This window comes from Eriocheir sinensis, unplaced genomic scaffold (assembly GCF_024679095.1).
Source record: "Eriocheir sinensis breed Jianghai 21 unplaced genomic scaffold, ASM2467909v1 Scaffold33, whole genome shotgun sequence".
Classification (NCBI taxonomy): domain Eukaryota; kingdom Metazoa; phylum Arthropoda; class Malacostraca; order Decapoda; family Varunidae; genus Eriocheir; species Eriocheir sinensis.
Genome location: NW_026111643.1, coordinates 750,826 through 762,919, shown reverse-complemented (window position 1 = coordinate 762,919; position 12,094 = coordinate 750,826). Strand labels below are relative to the sequence as shown.

Sequence of the window (12,094 nt, the reverse complement as noted above, 5' to 3'; positions counted from 1 at the left end):
ACATCACCAAATGCAGAGATAATCACTTATATTTTCAGAATCAATAGCAATATTTAGCATATCTTATAAGTTTTTGCCCGAAATAGCTACTTATTTTTTTTTTATTTAGTGCAATTTTTTACGTAAGTTTTTAACATCTAATAAATCACTTAATTTTCACATTAGAAACTTAATACTTGAGGAAAGCATGCAGAAACATCTTAATTTTACTCAACAAAAGCAAAATATTCATTTTTCTATATACAATCACAACTTATTTTGGTTGAATTCGATGTCACTATTGCCGCAGCACGTCTTGCCGGCTATCTGGCCCTCGTCCCTGAACAATCACTTTAGCCTTTTGGCCTATGACTTGTGGGCCCCGGTCAGTTTCCTGGACTTGTACACGTCCCTGTTCTCGCCGTCTCCTTCCTGCCCTCCTCGATACTGCTCCTCTTCCTGCCGGTCGGCTGCTTCAAGGCCTTGTTCTTCCTCGCTTCTGAGGTCACGTCCTTGGAGAAATTAGCACCGAAACAGTTGAAGAGGGACCTGCTGATGCGGCAAGATGGTGTTGGCCAGGTTGTGCCCCTCCTGGCACCTGTACCCCTGCAAGGTCGGGTCTGAGGCCGCCAGGAACTCCAGGAGGTGCCTGAACCCGTCCCTGTGGCGCATGGCAAGGAGAGGAACCTCAACCTGCGCTCCTTCTTGTCCTCCCTGCACATCAGGAGTCCCACAGCGACATCCCGAAGGACGCCATGTGGGCCATTGGGAGAGATGGCCGCTTCAGGACCGCCCGGCCTGTCTCCAGCTCTCCCTGTCGACCAGCTCGACCAGGGCGTCGAACATCACAGAGGGCGGGTCGCCCCTCGAGCTCCACGGTAATTTCATCTCCTCCTGCTGGGCAAGCTCCTGCTTGCAGCACTCGGCCACAGAGGAGTTGGCCTGGACCTTCCTGGCCAGGTAGCTGGCGTAGTTGCCGACCGCGGCGAGGAGCAACTCGTCCGTCGGCGGGTCCGGCTGGTCGTCGGCCAGCTCCCTGGCAAGCTGGGCCAAGATCACCTCGTCATCCTCCTTCTCCTCTGCCTTGGCCCGGTCCAGGTCGGCCTGCACGTCCCCGGGAAGAACCCGACGAGCTTCAGCAAATGCAGGCGCTGGGCCAACCTGTTGCTCACCATGAAGTTCTGCACGCTCGTCCAGTAGTTGGCGCCGCATGGTGCGGCGCCCTCATATCTTGTGTCTCCTCCGTCACTTCCACTCGATCCACTGTGTCTTCTTGTATCGTCCTCTGGATCCTTGCAGTTGTGGGGAAGGGTACAGAGACGATGAATAACTGTAGGTCCTTTACTTGGAGAGTAAACAGAGGCAGGACAGCGATAATCCTTTACAGAGGGGAAGTGCCCAGCTGACTGCGTGCCTAAGGCGATTTAACCGAATCGGGAACTGATCTGAGTTGCCATGTAGGCACTAACTAAACGTACATTTCTTGTTTCCTAATACGTAAAACTGTGGACTTCACTATCCTACAGTTATCATTCATTTTACGTAAAGATTTCAACCTAAAGTTACGCAAATTTGCCATTTTTTACACAACGTTTTCAAAGTGCACGCATGGTGCTATTTTATATAAGTTACCTTGAATCCTCGACCAAATCACTCTAGAGACACTCCTGCCTGCTTGTATGCACTAAAACTTGAAGATTTCGTCCTGTTTCCACTTAAATTCGGAGTAAGAACGCATGGTGTGTTTGAGTTGTCGCAGTGAAAGTCGCCATAACAATCGGCCCCTTACGCGAAGCCAGCGCGCCAAGACTGAAGAGATTTCCCGTCAACTAGTTGTGAAGTCTATGTCTCAATTTAGTTTTGTACATTTGAAGCGGAGTTATAAGCATTTCAATTTAGGGGTAGGACTTGGCTTAGAATTTTTTTTTGGGGTGGGGGCAATAAAAAGTTTTGATATTTTTATTCATATTTCAGAAAGTACTTAGGTTAGGATAATGAAAATTGGTGGGTAATTAGAAGGATAACTAGGGAAGGTGTGGTCCAAATCTGAGTGTTATACGTCAAGTTATAGCAAAGTTAGGAGCAGTTAATATCAGGGAAACCATTTACATACAAAGTTATCATTTTTTTAGTGGGCTATCGGAAAGTATTTAAGTTAGGATACTGAAACTTGCTGGCCACCTAGAAAGATACTTAAGGCACGTGTGGTCCAAATCTGGTGGTCATAGGTCCACTTATTTTGGCTTTTCCGGCAAGTGTGTTTGTCTGTTTGTCTTGCGCTTGGTGTGGCTGGAAAGAGGAAGAACCTGGCTACATTTGGACATCAAGCGCGTCCAGATCCACCCCCTCGTTTGGCGGCAAATCGGAAAAACGTAGCAGGAACTCACCTCTCAAACCTGTGGTGGTCTTCGGTGGTGAACTGTGCTGAATGATCTTTGTCCCAGCGTACAGCATGTGAAGTTTGCTGTCCGTAGCGATGTCGAGATTTCTCTCCATTGTCTCTCTCTCCCTTTCCTCCAGTCCCTCCAAGCCCTCCTTCATCTGGGGTATGCTCTCCCCTGTAGTAGTAGTAGTAGTAGTAGTAGTAGTAGTAGTAGTGGTTTAATTAAGGGAGGCATGCTGTAATTAAGGGGGTCATCTATAACACCCACCTGTCAACATGCTTTCATCGATGACACATGACCCTCGGAGAAGTAGCAGGTCACACGGCACCATCAGCTCGACACTACTGGTGCTACTGGTGCTGCTGGAGGTGCGGATAACACTGACGATGTCCCCGGGCACCAAGGCATGGGCCTCCAGCGACAGGATCGGTACACCTGTTAAAATTAGGTTAGGTTAGGGAAGAGTGACCCGGACGTAAGTGGTCACACCTCGGTGATTATAACTGCGACCCTAATGAGATTTTAACACATGATAGAAGAGGGATTGGTGCACTTATCCATAGCAAGACGTTAAGGAAATTCACCTCCAGTATCCCGATATTTTTGAAGTTTCTGAAGTAAAAATATTTGGAAGTGTGGAGCGATTCAGATATACCCTAATGTAATTGGTCATAACTCAGTAACAATAAATGCGACCCTAATGAAATTTTAACACGTGATAGAGGAGAGATTGGCGCATTTAACCATAGCAAGACGTTAGGGAAATTCACCCCCAGTATACCAGTTGTTTTGAAGTTTCTGAAGTAAAAATATTTGGAAATGGGGAACGATTCAGTCACGTAACCAGATATACCCTAACACCAATGGTCATATCTCAGTAACTATAAATGCGACCCTAATGAAATTTTTACACGTGATAGAGGAGGGATTGGCGCACTTAACCATACCAAGACGTTAAGGAAATTCACCTCCAGTATCCCAATTTTTTTAAGTTTCTGAAGTAAAAATATTTGGAAATGGGGAACGATTCAGTGATGTCACCAGATATACCCTAATGTAAATGGTCATAGCTCGGTAACTATAGATGCGACCCTAATGAAATTTTTACACATGATAGAGGAGGGATTGGCGCACTGAACCATAGCAAGACATTATGGAAATTCATGTCCAGTATACCGTTTTTTTTTTTAAGTTTCTGAAGTAAAAATATTTGGAAGTGTGGAGCGACTCGGACACGTAACCAGATATGCCCTAATGTAAATGGTCATAGCTCAGTAACTATAGATGCAACCCTAATGGAATTTTAACACATGATAGAGGAGAGATTGGTGCATTTAACCATAGCAAGACGACGTGACCAGATATGCCCTAATGTAAATGGTCATAGCTCGGTAACTATAGATGCAACCCTAATGGAATTTTAACACATGATAGAGGAGAGATTGGTGCATTTAACCATAGCAAGACGTTAAGGAAATTCACCCCCAGTATACCGATTTTTTTAAAGTTTCTGAAGTAAAAATATTTGGAAGCATGGAGCGACTTAGATACGTAACCAGATATACCCTAATGTAAATGTTCATACCTCAGTAATTATAGATGCAGCCCTAATGAAACTTTAACACATGATAGAAAGCATGGAGCGACACGGACACGTAACCAGAAATACCCTACTGTAAATGGTCATAGCTCGGTAACTGTAGATGCGACCCTAATGAAATTTTAACACGTGATAGAGGGGAGATTGGAGCATTTAACCATAGCAAGATGTTAAGGAAATTCACCTCCAGCATACCGATTTTCTTGAAGTTTCTGAAGTAAAGATATTTGGAAGTGGGGAGCGATTCAGACACGTAACCAGATATACCTTAACATAATTGGTCTTATCTCAGTAACTATAGATGCGACCCTAATGAAATTTTAACACGTGATAGAGGTGCCCTCCTGCCTCCCTGCCTCCCCCCGCTGTCTCTCTTCTCTTTCATTCCTTCTTCCTGCCTTCCTTCTACCTCCAGGGTGTGTGTGTGTGTGAGAGAGAGAGAGAGAGAGAGAGAGAGAGAGAGAGAGAGAGAGAGAGAGAGAGAGAGAGAGAGAGAGAGAGAGAGAGAGAGAGAGAGAGAGAGAGAGAGAGAGAGAGAGAGAGAGAGAGAGAGAGAGAGAGAGAGAGAGAGAGATGCGTGCTCTCCCTCCCCCCCTCTCCTCAATCTCCTTCCCTCTTCCTTCGTATCCCAGTAGCCCTTCGTGTGTGTGTGTGTGTGTGTGTGTGTGTGTGTGTGTGTGTGTGTGTGTGTGTGTGTGTGAGAGAGAGAGAGAGAGAGAGAGAGAGAGAGAGAGAGAGAGAGAGAGAGAGAGAGAGAGAGAGAGAGAGAGAGAGAGAGAGAGAGAGAGAGAGAGAGAGAGAGAGAGAGAGGTGGTAGTCTCTGGTAAATTTCTCAGTATATTTATGCTTACATCTCAAAATAATCAAATAATTAATGTTTCTCTATGTGCACCATTTAATTTTGCATGTTTTTATATGTAATACTTGATGATTAGGTTGAAATTATGGCTGAAAACTTATTACAATCAGAAGCGACGTTTGAAATTTGGCGCGCGGCCAGCCCGGATACGGGGCGGGGCGGGGCGCCGTTTTCGGGCGGCCGTAGTGAAGGGGTTAAGAGCCAGCAAGGAACAATTCCGCGGCTCCGTGCTATACTGAGGCAAGCGGCATCTCGGCGAAAATTAAGTACTTATATTCATCAGAGAGGCCATTTCTGGCTGCATATTGTAGTGTATGTTTAAAGAATGAATGCGTAAAACTGTGGGGGCTTGGGAAAAGAAAAAAGAAGACTCTTTATTCAAACGCTGCCCAGCGGTCCTCTCCAAACTGTAGTGAGGCAAACGCTGCCAGTCAACAGCCGCCCGTACACCTTTCGGAGCCCGTGGCGATAACAGGCAAACATTGTATTGTTACCTCAGTCCAGTGATTGTATCACATTTCATAATGGAATTTTGATATGAATAAGTTTGTCAAAAAAAGTATAAACCTCCACATTCTAAATAAATTTCATGCTCAGTAGTTTAAGGAGACAGAACGCTGAAATCTATTTTGAAACACTGGAAGCCTAGCATATAATATTCTCGTCTTTCCTATAGTTAGCTTAATGGCACACACACTAAAACGCACCACCTGTGCAGACACCCACATATTGACACAAGGAAAACATGCAGTGTAAGGAAATAACAATATTGATTAAAAAAAGACAATCATGAAGGAAAAAAACATTGTTTTCGATGACTCGAGAATTTGTAATAACGTTTTGGCTGCATATCATTATTAGTGCTTGGATATTATCCAATGATTGTTATTATTATTATTATACTCAATATAATAATAGTATTCATGATTCATTAGTTATTATAAGCTGTTGAAACAGTGTATGTAATTTCCTTTACGACTTGCTCAAGTAGCCTAAGAAGGCAGGCGAATGTCAGACCTGGAGCAAAGTGAAAAAACATATACGTCTTCTTTATGGAAATAAACAACACTTTTTGGTTGCATTAATTATTATTATTATTATTATTATTATTATTATTATTATTATTATTATTATTAGTTATTATAATTATCATTATCATTATCATTATCACTGTTATTATTATTATTATTATTATTATTATTATTATTATTATTATTATTATTATTATTATTACTACTTAAAAATGTTATTATTATTGATTTGATATTAGTTACAATAAATGGTACCATTATTCGTATACTATAAAAGAAGTGAGGTTTATAATCAGTTGCTTCTCTTATTTATAAGCTTATTCATATGTCAATACATGTTACTGAAGGGAACTATTTCGCTGAGCCCATGTGTGCAGACAGTGGTCAGAAGAATACCCGGGGTCAAGAGGTAGTATCTTGACACTCTTCGTTTGAAAGAGTTCAGCTTGTTGGAAGGTGGAAAAATAGTGATAGAGAGTTTCATGCAATTTGACAGGGACTATAAAATTTTAAAACCTTTTTCTCTTCACACATAAGTGAAATATATATCGCATGCGAGTTTAAATAAGTCATAAAATGGCACATTGTGTTACTAATATTTTTCCTGGTTGCACACAAGCTGCCATCGGCCTCCCAACACTTACAACACCTTCAGGAGCCAGAAGGAGGCCACGTAACGAGTCTAATTGGAAAAAACGGGGAGCCAAACACAGACGAAATCTCGGCCGTGAGTATACATCGACGTGTACCGGGAGGAAGATTGCTGCACGCGAAGTTGTGCCCCTTGTGATTGCTTTAGAAAATGTTATGATCTTGTGGGTCATGCCAACACAGAAGCTGTATTCAAGGATTTCTGGGCACTGGGATACGCAGACTGCCTATATACAGAAACAAACTACATCTGTGGCAGTGAAGAGGAGGCGAACGGACAATCCTGGCCAGCAAAAGGGATGCACTAGATATCATCACGCAGCTGTTGATGATATACTGTGTGTAAGGCTGCTTTTTCAAATATTGATGGAATACCTAGGCAACGTTCGGACCGGGCACAGAAAAGTAAGACACTGACCGGTGTGCCCGTACAGACAGACGAGGCACCACCGGAAATCATGGCAAGATTGCCGTGGATCGATGGGAGAAAGTTATTAACCTTATAGAAAGTTTCCCAACCATAACAAACACATTGGAGAGAGAGAGAGAGAGAGAGAGAGAGAGAGAGAGAGAGAGAGAGAGAGAGAGAGAGAGAGAGAGAGAGAGAGAGAGAGAGAGAGAGAGAGCACTCATGATTTCACAATGAGTAAGTTTAAGTTGAGGAAGCAGATACAAGAAGGAATGAGAGATTGTCAGCTTGGTGTTCGCCGGCGACGTCGCTTGTCTCATTACAGTTCGGAGAGCAACGGTTTTGTAAGCACCGCAAAAATTAAACGATTTCTAATGTGTGTCGCTTGACTCACTACAGCACGGAGCGCCTCAATTATGTGAGCGTGGTCTAACATTTTATAGCATAGCAGATTTATGTCAGGATAGAAATTCATGGGATTTTAAACACGTATAAACAAAACATTGGCGCATCAAACCGTACTTTTGGAATTAGACTACCTCATAAAACACCAAAGATATCAGCGAAACCGTAAACATTTCAAGACGCCAAGAAGACACATTACCCAATCCTGTGTATTTCCATTTCCAAGCGTAGCTGAATAACTAACACATATATATGAACAGGAATAAAACACCAACATAGACCAAACACAGACGCACCTAACCACACTTTCGGAAACAGAATAACTGAAGAAACAGCGAGGATATAGGCAAAAAACCACGGCTTACCTCAGTGGTTCGGCAGAATGGTAGCGAGCTTCAGCGGTGCGCCCTTTGAAGTCCCACAAGACAAGCTGACCGCTCTCGTAGCCAATCAGGAGCTGACGAGAGAACGCCGAGGTTAGTGCTTTATTGGGGGTAATAGAGGAAACAATGGAGCATCTTTACGTATGTTAAAAAATAAAGTAACTCGTAAAACACCAAAGATACAGACAAAAACGTAAACATTTTGAGATGCCCAGATGATGCGGCAGCCGGTGATGTGCGTTTACATTTCCAAGCGTAGCACACTAACCCCCAAACGAAAACAAACAGGGATAAGACAAGAACGTAGACAAAATATTGATCCATCTAACGGTGCTTTCAGAAATAACGTAACCCAAAAAACACTAAAGATACAGAATAAAATGTAAACATTTTGAGAGGCCCAGATGACGATGTAGCCAGTGATGTGCGTCTACATTTCCAAGCGTAGCACATTAACCCCCAAACGAAAACAAACGGGGATAAAACACACATATAGGCAAAACATTTAGGCAGTTTTACGTGTTTTCAAAAATAAAACGCTTTGAAAAACATCCGAGATATGGACAAAAAGGTGAACATTTTGAGAGGTTTAACCCTTTCATTACTAAACACTTGCAGCGAGCATTAGGCGTATTTGCTGGTGGTGCTAAACACTCGCTGTGAGCTCCAGCCGCACTCAAATCTCCCGTGTATGAGTGTGTTCCAACACTCTGTCTCACAACACAGGATTGCCAATTGAGTGGATTCTCCACTAAATTTGGTGGAAAATCATATCAGCCCAACGCGGAAAATCTACGGACGAGCAATTGGTGGATGTTGTTGTCCAATATAGCCACATTTTTGCATAGCTTCACCTATCACATGACAGCTGGCAATACTGCCCTGCCAGCACCCCATCATCAAGAGATCTACAGTAGTTGCCTTACGGCTGACCGTCGCGCACGTATAAATGTACGTCTTCACAGGCCACACCCCCTCAACGTGCCTGTACATTAGCAGGAGAGGCTTACATAACCAAATCTTATGGATCTTGGCCTCCTCTTTCCAATGGTGTTTGTGTTTTGTAGCTGTGATGAATAGTTTTTGAGATACAGAGGTTAAAAGACATCCCCTTCCCCCGCTGGGGTGCCCGAGCCCGAGGATAGTCTCGTTGCGAGCGCTTAGCAATGAAAGGGTTAAAGCCAATATCTGAGCGCCAGGAAGCAAAACTGATCCCCCTTGTGAGGCACAACTGTTCCTCCTCATTTCTACTCTTTATACCGTGATGGGCCGCCTGCAGCAGCTTCCCAGACCACTAATAATTAGGGGGGGGCAGGTACCAGTACCAGCTAAACGGTACGGTACCGGTACCAGATTGCTCGGTACCGGTACCAGATTGCTCGGATTTATTTATTGGATTTATTGATAATTCTTCATGTCCGATTCTTTTTTTTTTAGGTTGCTAATAAATATTGTTATTGTTATTAGAAAAAAAAGTGAACATTTTGAGAGGTCTAAAAAGATACATCAGCTGGTGATATGCCTTGACATTTCCAAGTGTAGCGCACTAAACAATGAGAGGGTGAGAGAGAGAAATAGTAGTAGTAGTAGAAGTAGTAGTAGTAGTAGTAGTAGTAGTAGTAGTAGTACACCCACCTTCCCAGGTTCCACAGGGCAGTCACTTAGATGGACCACAGAACCAGGATGGGTCTTGCGGGACCTGCAAATAGTAGTAGTAGTAGTAGTAGTAGTAGTAATAGTAGTAGTAGGTGGGGTAGCAGAAACTATCCACGTGGGATGTCAAATAGTCGCCTAACACCACTCCTAAAACCAAGTCACACTCCTACTAGGCCCAGAGAAGGAAATGATGGTAGTAGTAGAAATAGTAGTAGTAGTAGTAGGCAGGGTAGCAGAAACTATCCATGTGGGGTGTCAAATAGTAGCCTAACACTACTCCTAAAACCGATAGTCACACTCCTACTAGCCCCAGAGAAGGCAATGATGGTAGTAGTAGTAGTAGCAATAGGTGGGGTAGTAGAAACTATCCATGTAGGGTCTTAAATAGTCGCCTAACACCACTCATAAACCCAATAATCACACTCCTACTAGCCCCAGAGAACATAATGGAAGTAGTAGTAATAGTAATAGTAGTAGTAGGTGGGGGTAGCAGAAACTATCCATGTGGGGTGTCAAAAAGTCACCTAACACAACTCCCAAAACCGATAGTCACACTCCTACTAGCCCCAGAGAATGCAATGGTAGTAGTAGTAGTAGTAGTAATAGTAATAGTAGCAATAGGTGGGTAGTAGAAACTATCCATGTGGGGTGTCAAATAGTCGTCTAACACCACTCCTAAAACCAATAGTCACACTCCTACTAGCCCCAGAGAAGGCAATGATGGTAGTAGTAGTAAAAGTAGTAGTTGGTGGGGTAGCAAAAACTATCCGTGTGGCGTGACAAATAGTCGCCTAACACCACTCCTAAACACAATAGTCACACTCCTATTAGGCCTACTCACAGCTCAATAGCCTTGTTCCAGTTGATGGTGTAGCCGCTGAGGGTGAAGCTCTCAATGTTGACAATGTGGATGTTGCCTTGCCCGTCCCAAGGCAGCCAGCGACTTTGGAAGGGCAGGTGGAGCGTGGTAATCCTGGGGGGGGTTGGGTGGAAAAGAAGGGGGGGGGGGGGTTATTGGTGGATATGGTGGAGTGTTTTAATTTTTCTTCCCTTCTGTTCTGTTCCGTTCTGTTCCCTGACCTAGCCTTCCTGTCCTGTCCCTTCCCTTCCGTTCCAATCCATTCCCATCCCATCCCTTCCCTTTCCATCCCATCCCTTCCCTTTCCATCCCATCCCTTCCATTCCCTTCCATTCCCATCCCTTCCCTTTCCTTCCCTTCCCATCCTGTCCCGTCCGTTCCAATCCATTCCCATCCCATCCCTTCCTTTACCTAACATAACCTACCCTTCCCTTCCTATCCGTTCCCCTCCGTTCCAATCCATTCCCATCCCTTCGCCTCCATTCCGTTCAATTCCCATCCCATCCCTTCCTTTACCTAACATAACCTACCCTTCCCTTCCGTTCCAATCCATTCCCATCCCTTCGCTTCCATTACGTTCAATTCCCATCCCATCCCTTCCTTTACCTAACATAACCTACCCTTCCCTTCCTTTCCCTTCCCATCCCTTCCGTTCCCCTCCCTTCCCATCCATTCCCATTCTATTGTTTCCCATCCCATCCCCTCCTTTCCTTACCCTTCCCATCCTGTCCCATCCGTTCCCTTCCCTTCCTTTACCTAACCTAACCTACCCTTCCCTTCCCATCCCATCCCTTCCAATTGCTTCCCATCCCATCCCATCCCTTCCTCACCTCTCCCTCTGGAACTTGAGTGAGTGTACAATCTGCGGTGTCTTCTGCTGTATATTCCACAGGTGCAAAGAATCATCCCCTGTGGCGCTGACCAGGCCGCCCTCGTTGATCAGGAAGGCCAGGCACACCACCGCCGGGTCGCCCTCGTGCTTCACATGGACGTCCACCCCGGGCCGACCGATGCTATGGGGTCAGTCAAGGATGCCGCGGAAATGGGAGTGGGTGGGTGTCGGAAATGGGCCGTGTGGGGTGTTGAACAGTGGGTTAATGGGGTCAGTAAATTGCGTGAGGGGGGTTTGAGGTGGCTACGGAGGGGGGTATGGGGGGGTTTGGTGACCGAGGAAATGGGAGTGGGTGGGTCTCGGAAATGGGTCGTGTGGGGTGTCGCATAGTGGGTTAGCGGGGTCAGTAAATTGTGTGAGGGGGGTTAGAGGTGGCTACGGAGGGGGTATGGGGGGGTATGGTGAGTGAGGAAATGGGAGTGGGTGGGTAATGGAAATGGGCCATGTGGAGTGTCAAACAGTGGGTTAATGGGGCTAATAAATTGTGTGAGGGGGGTTAGAGGTGGCTACGGAGAGGGGTACGGTGACCGAGGAAATGGGAGTGGGTGGGTGTCGGAAATGGGTCGTATGGGGTGTCGCATAGTGGGTTAATGGGGCCAGCAAATTGTGTGAGGGGGATTAGAAGTGGCTACGGAGAGGGGTATGGTGACCGAGGAAATGGGAGTGGGTGGGTAACAGAAATGGGCCGTGTGGAGTGTCGAACAGCGGGTTAATGGGGCCAGTAAATTGTGTGAGGGAGGTTAGAGGTGGCTACGGACAGGGGTATGGGGGGTATGGTGACGGTGGAAATGGGAGTGGGTGGGTCTCGGAAATGGGTCGTGTGGGGTGTCGCATAGTGGGTTGGTGGGGTCAGTAAATTGTGTGAGGGGGGTTAGAGGTGGCTACGGAGGGGGTATGGGGGTATGGTGAGTGAGGAAATGGGAGTGGGTGGGTAACGGAAATGGGCCATGTGGAGTGTCAAACAGTGGGTTAATGGGGCCAATAAA

The 12,094-nt window shown here is 45.2% G+C and overlaps 1 protein-coding gene across 4 annotated transcripts in view; it reads right to left on the bottom strand.

Moving 5' to 3' along the window:
- Positions 1–12,094, bottom strand: part of LOC126991738 (endoplasmic reticulum transmembrane helix translocase-like) — a 40,969-nt gene that overhangs the window by 12,852 nt on the left and 16,023 nt on the right. For 3 of the 4 annotated variants that reach the window (XM_050850429.1, XM_050850428.1, XM_050850431.1), the window contains exons 3-6: positions 11,047–11,229; positions 7,684–7,775; positions 2,631–2,798; positions 2,367–2,537 (exon numbers count right to left, since the gene is read on the bottom strand). The gene's annotated coding sequence lies outside the window, so the exon portion shown is untranslated. Of the gene's footprint in view, positions 1–2,366; positions 2,538–2,630; positions 2,799–7,683; positions 7,776–9,336; positions 9,401–10,198; positions 10,277–11,046; positions 11,230–12,094 lie in introns of those variants that run through there. The other variant, XM_050850430.1, reaches the window with a different exon arrangement.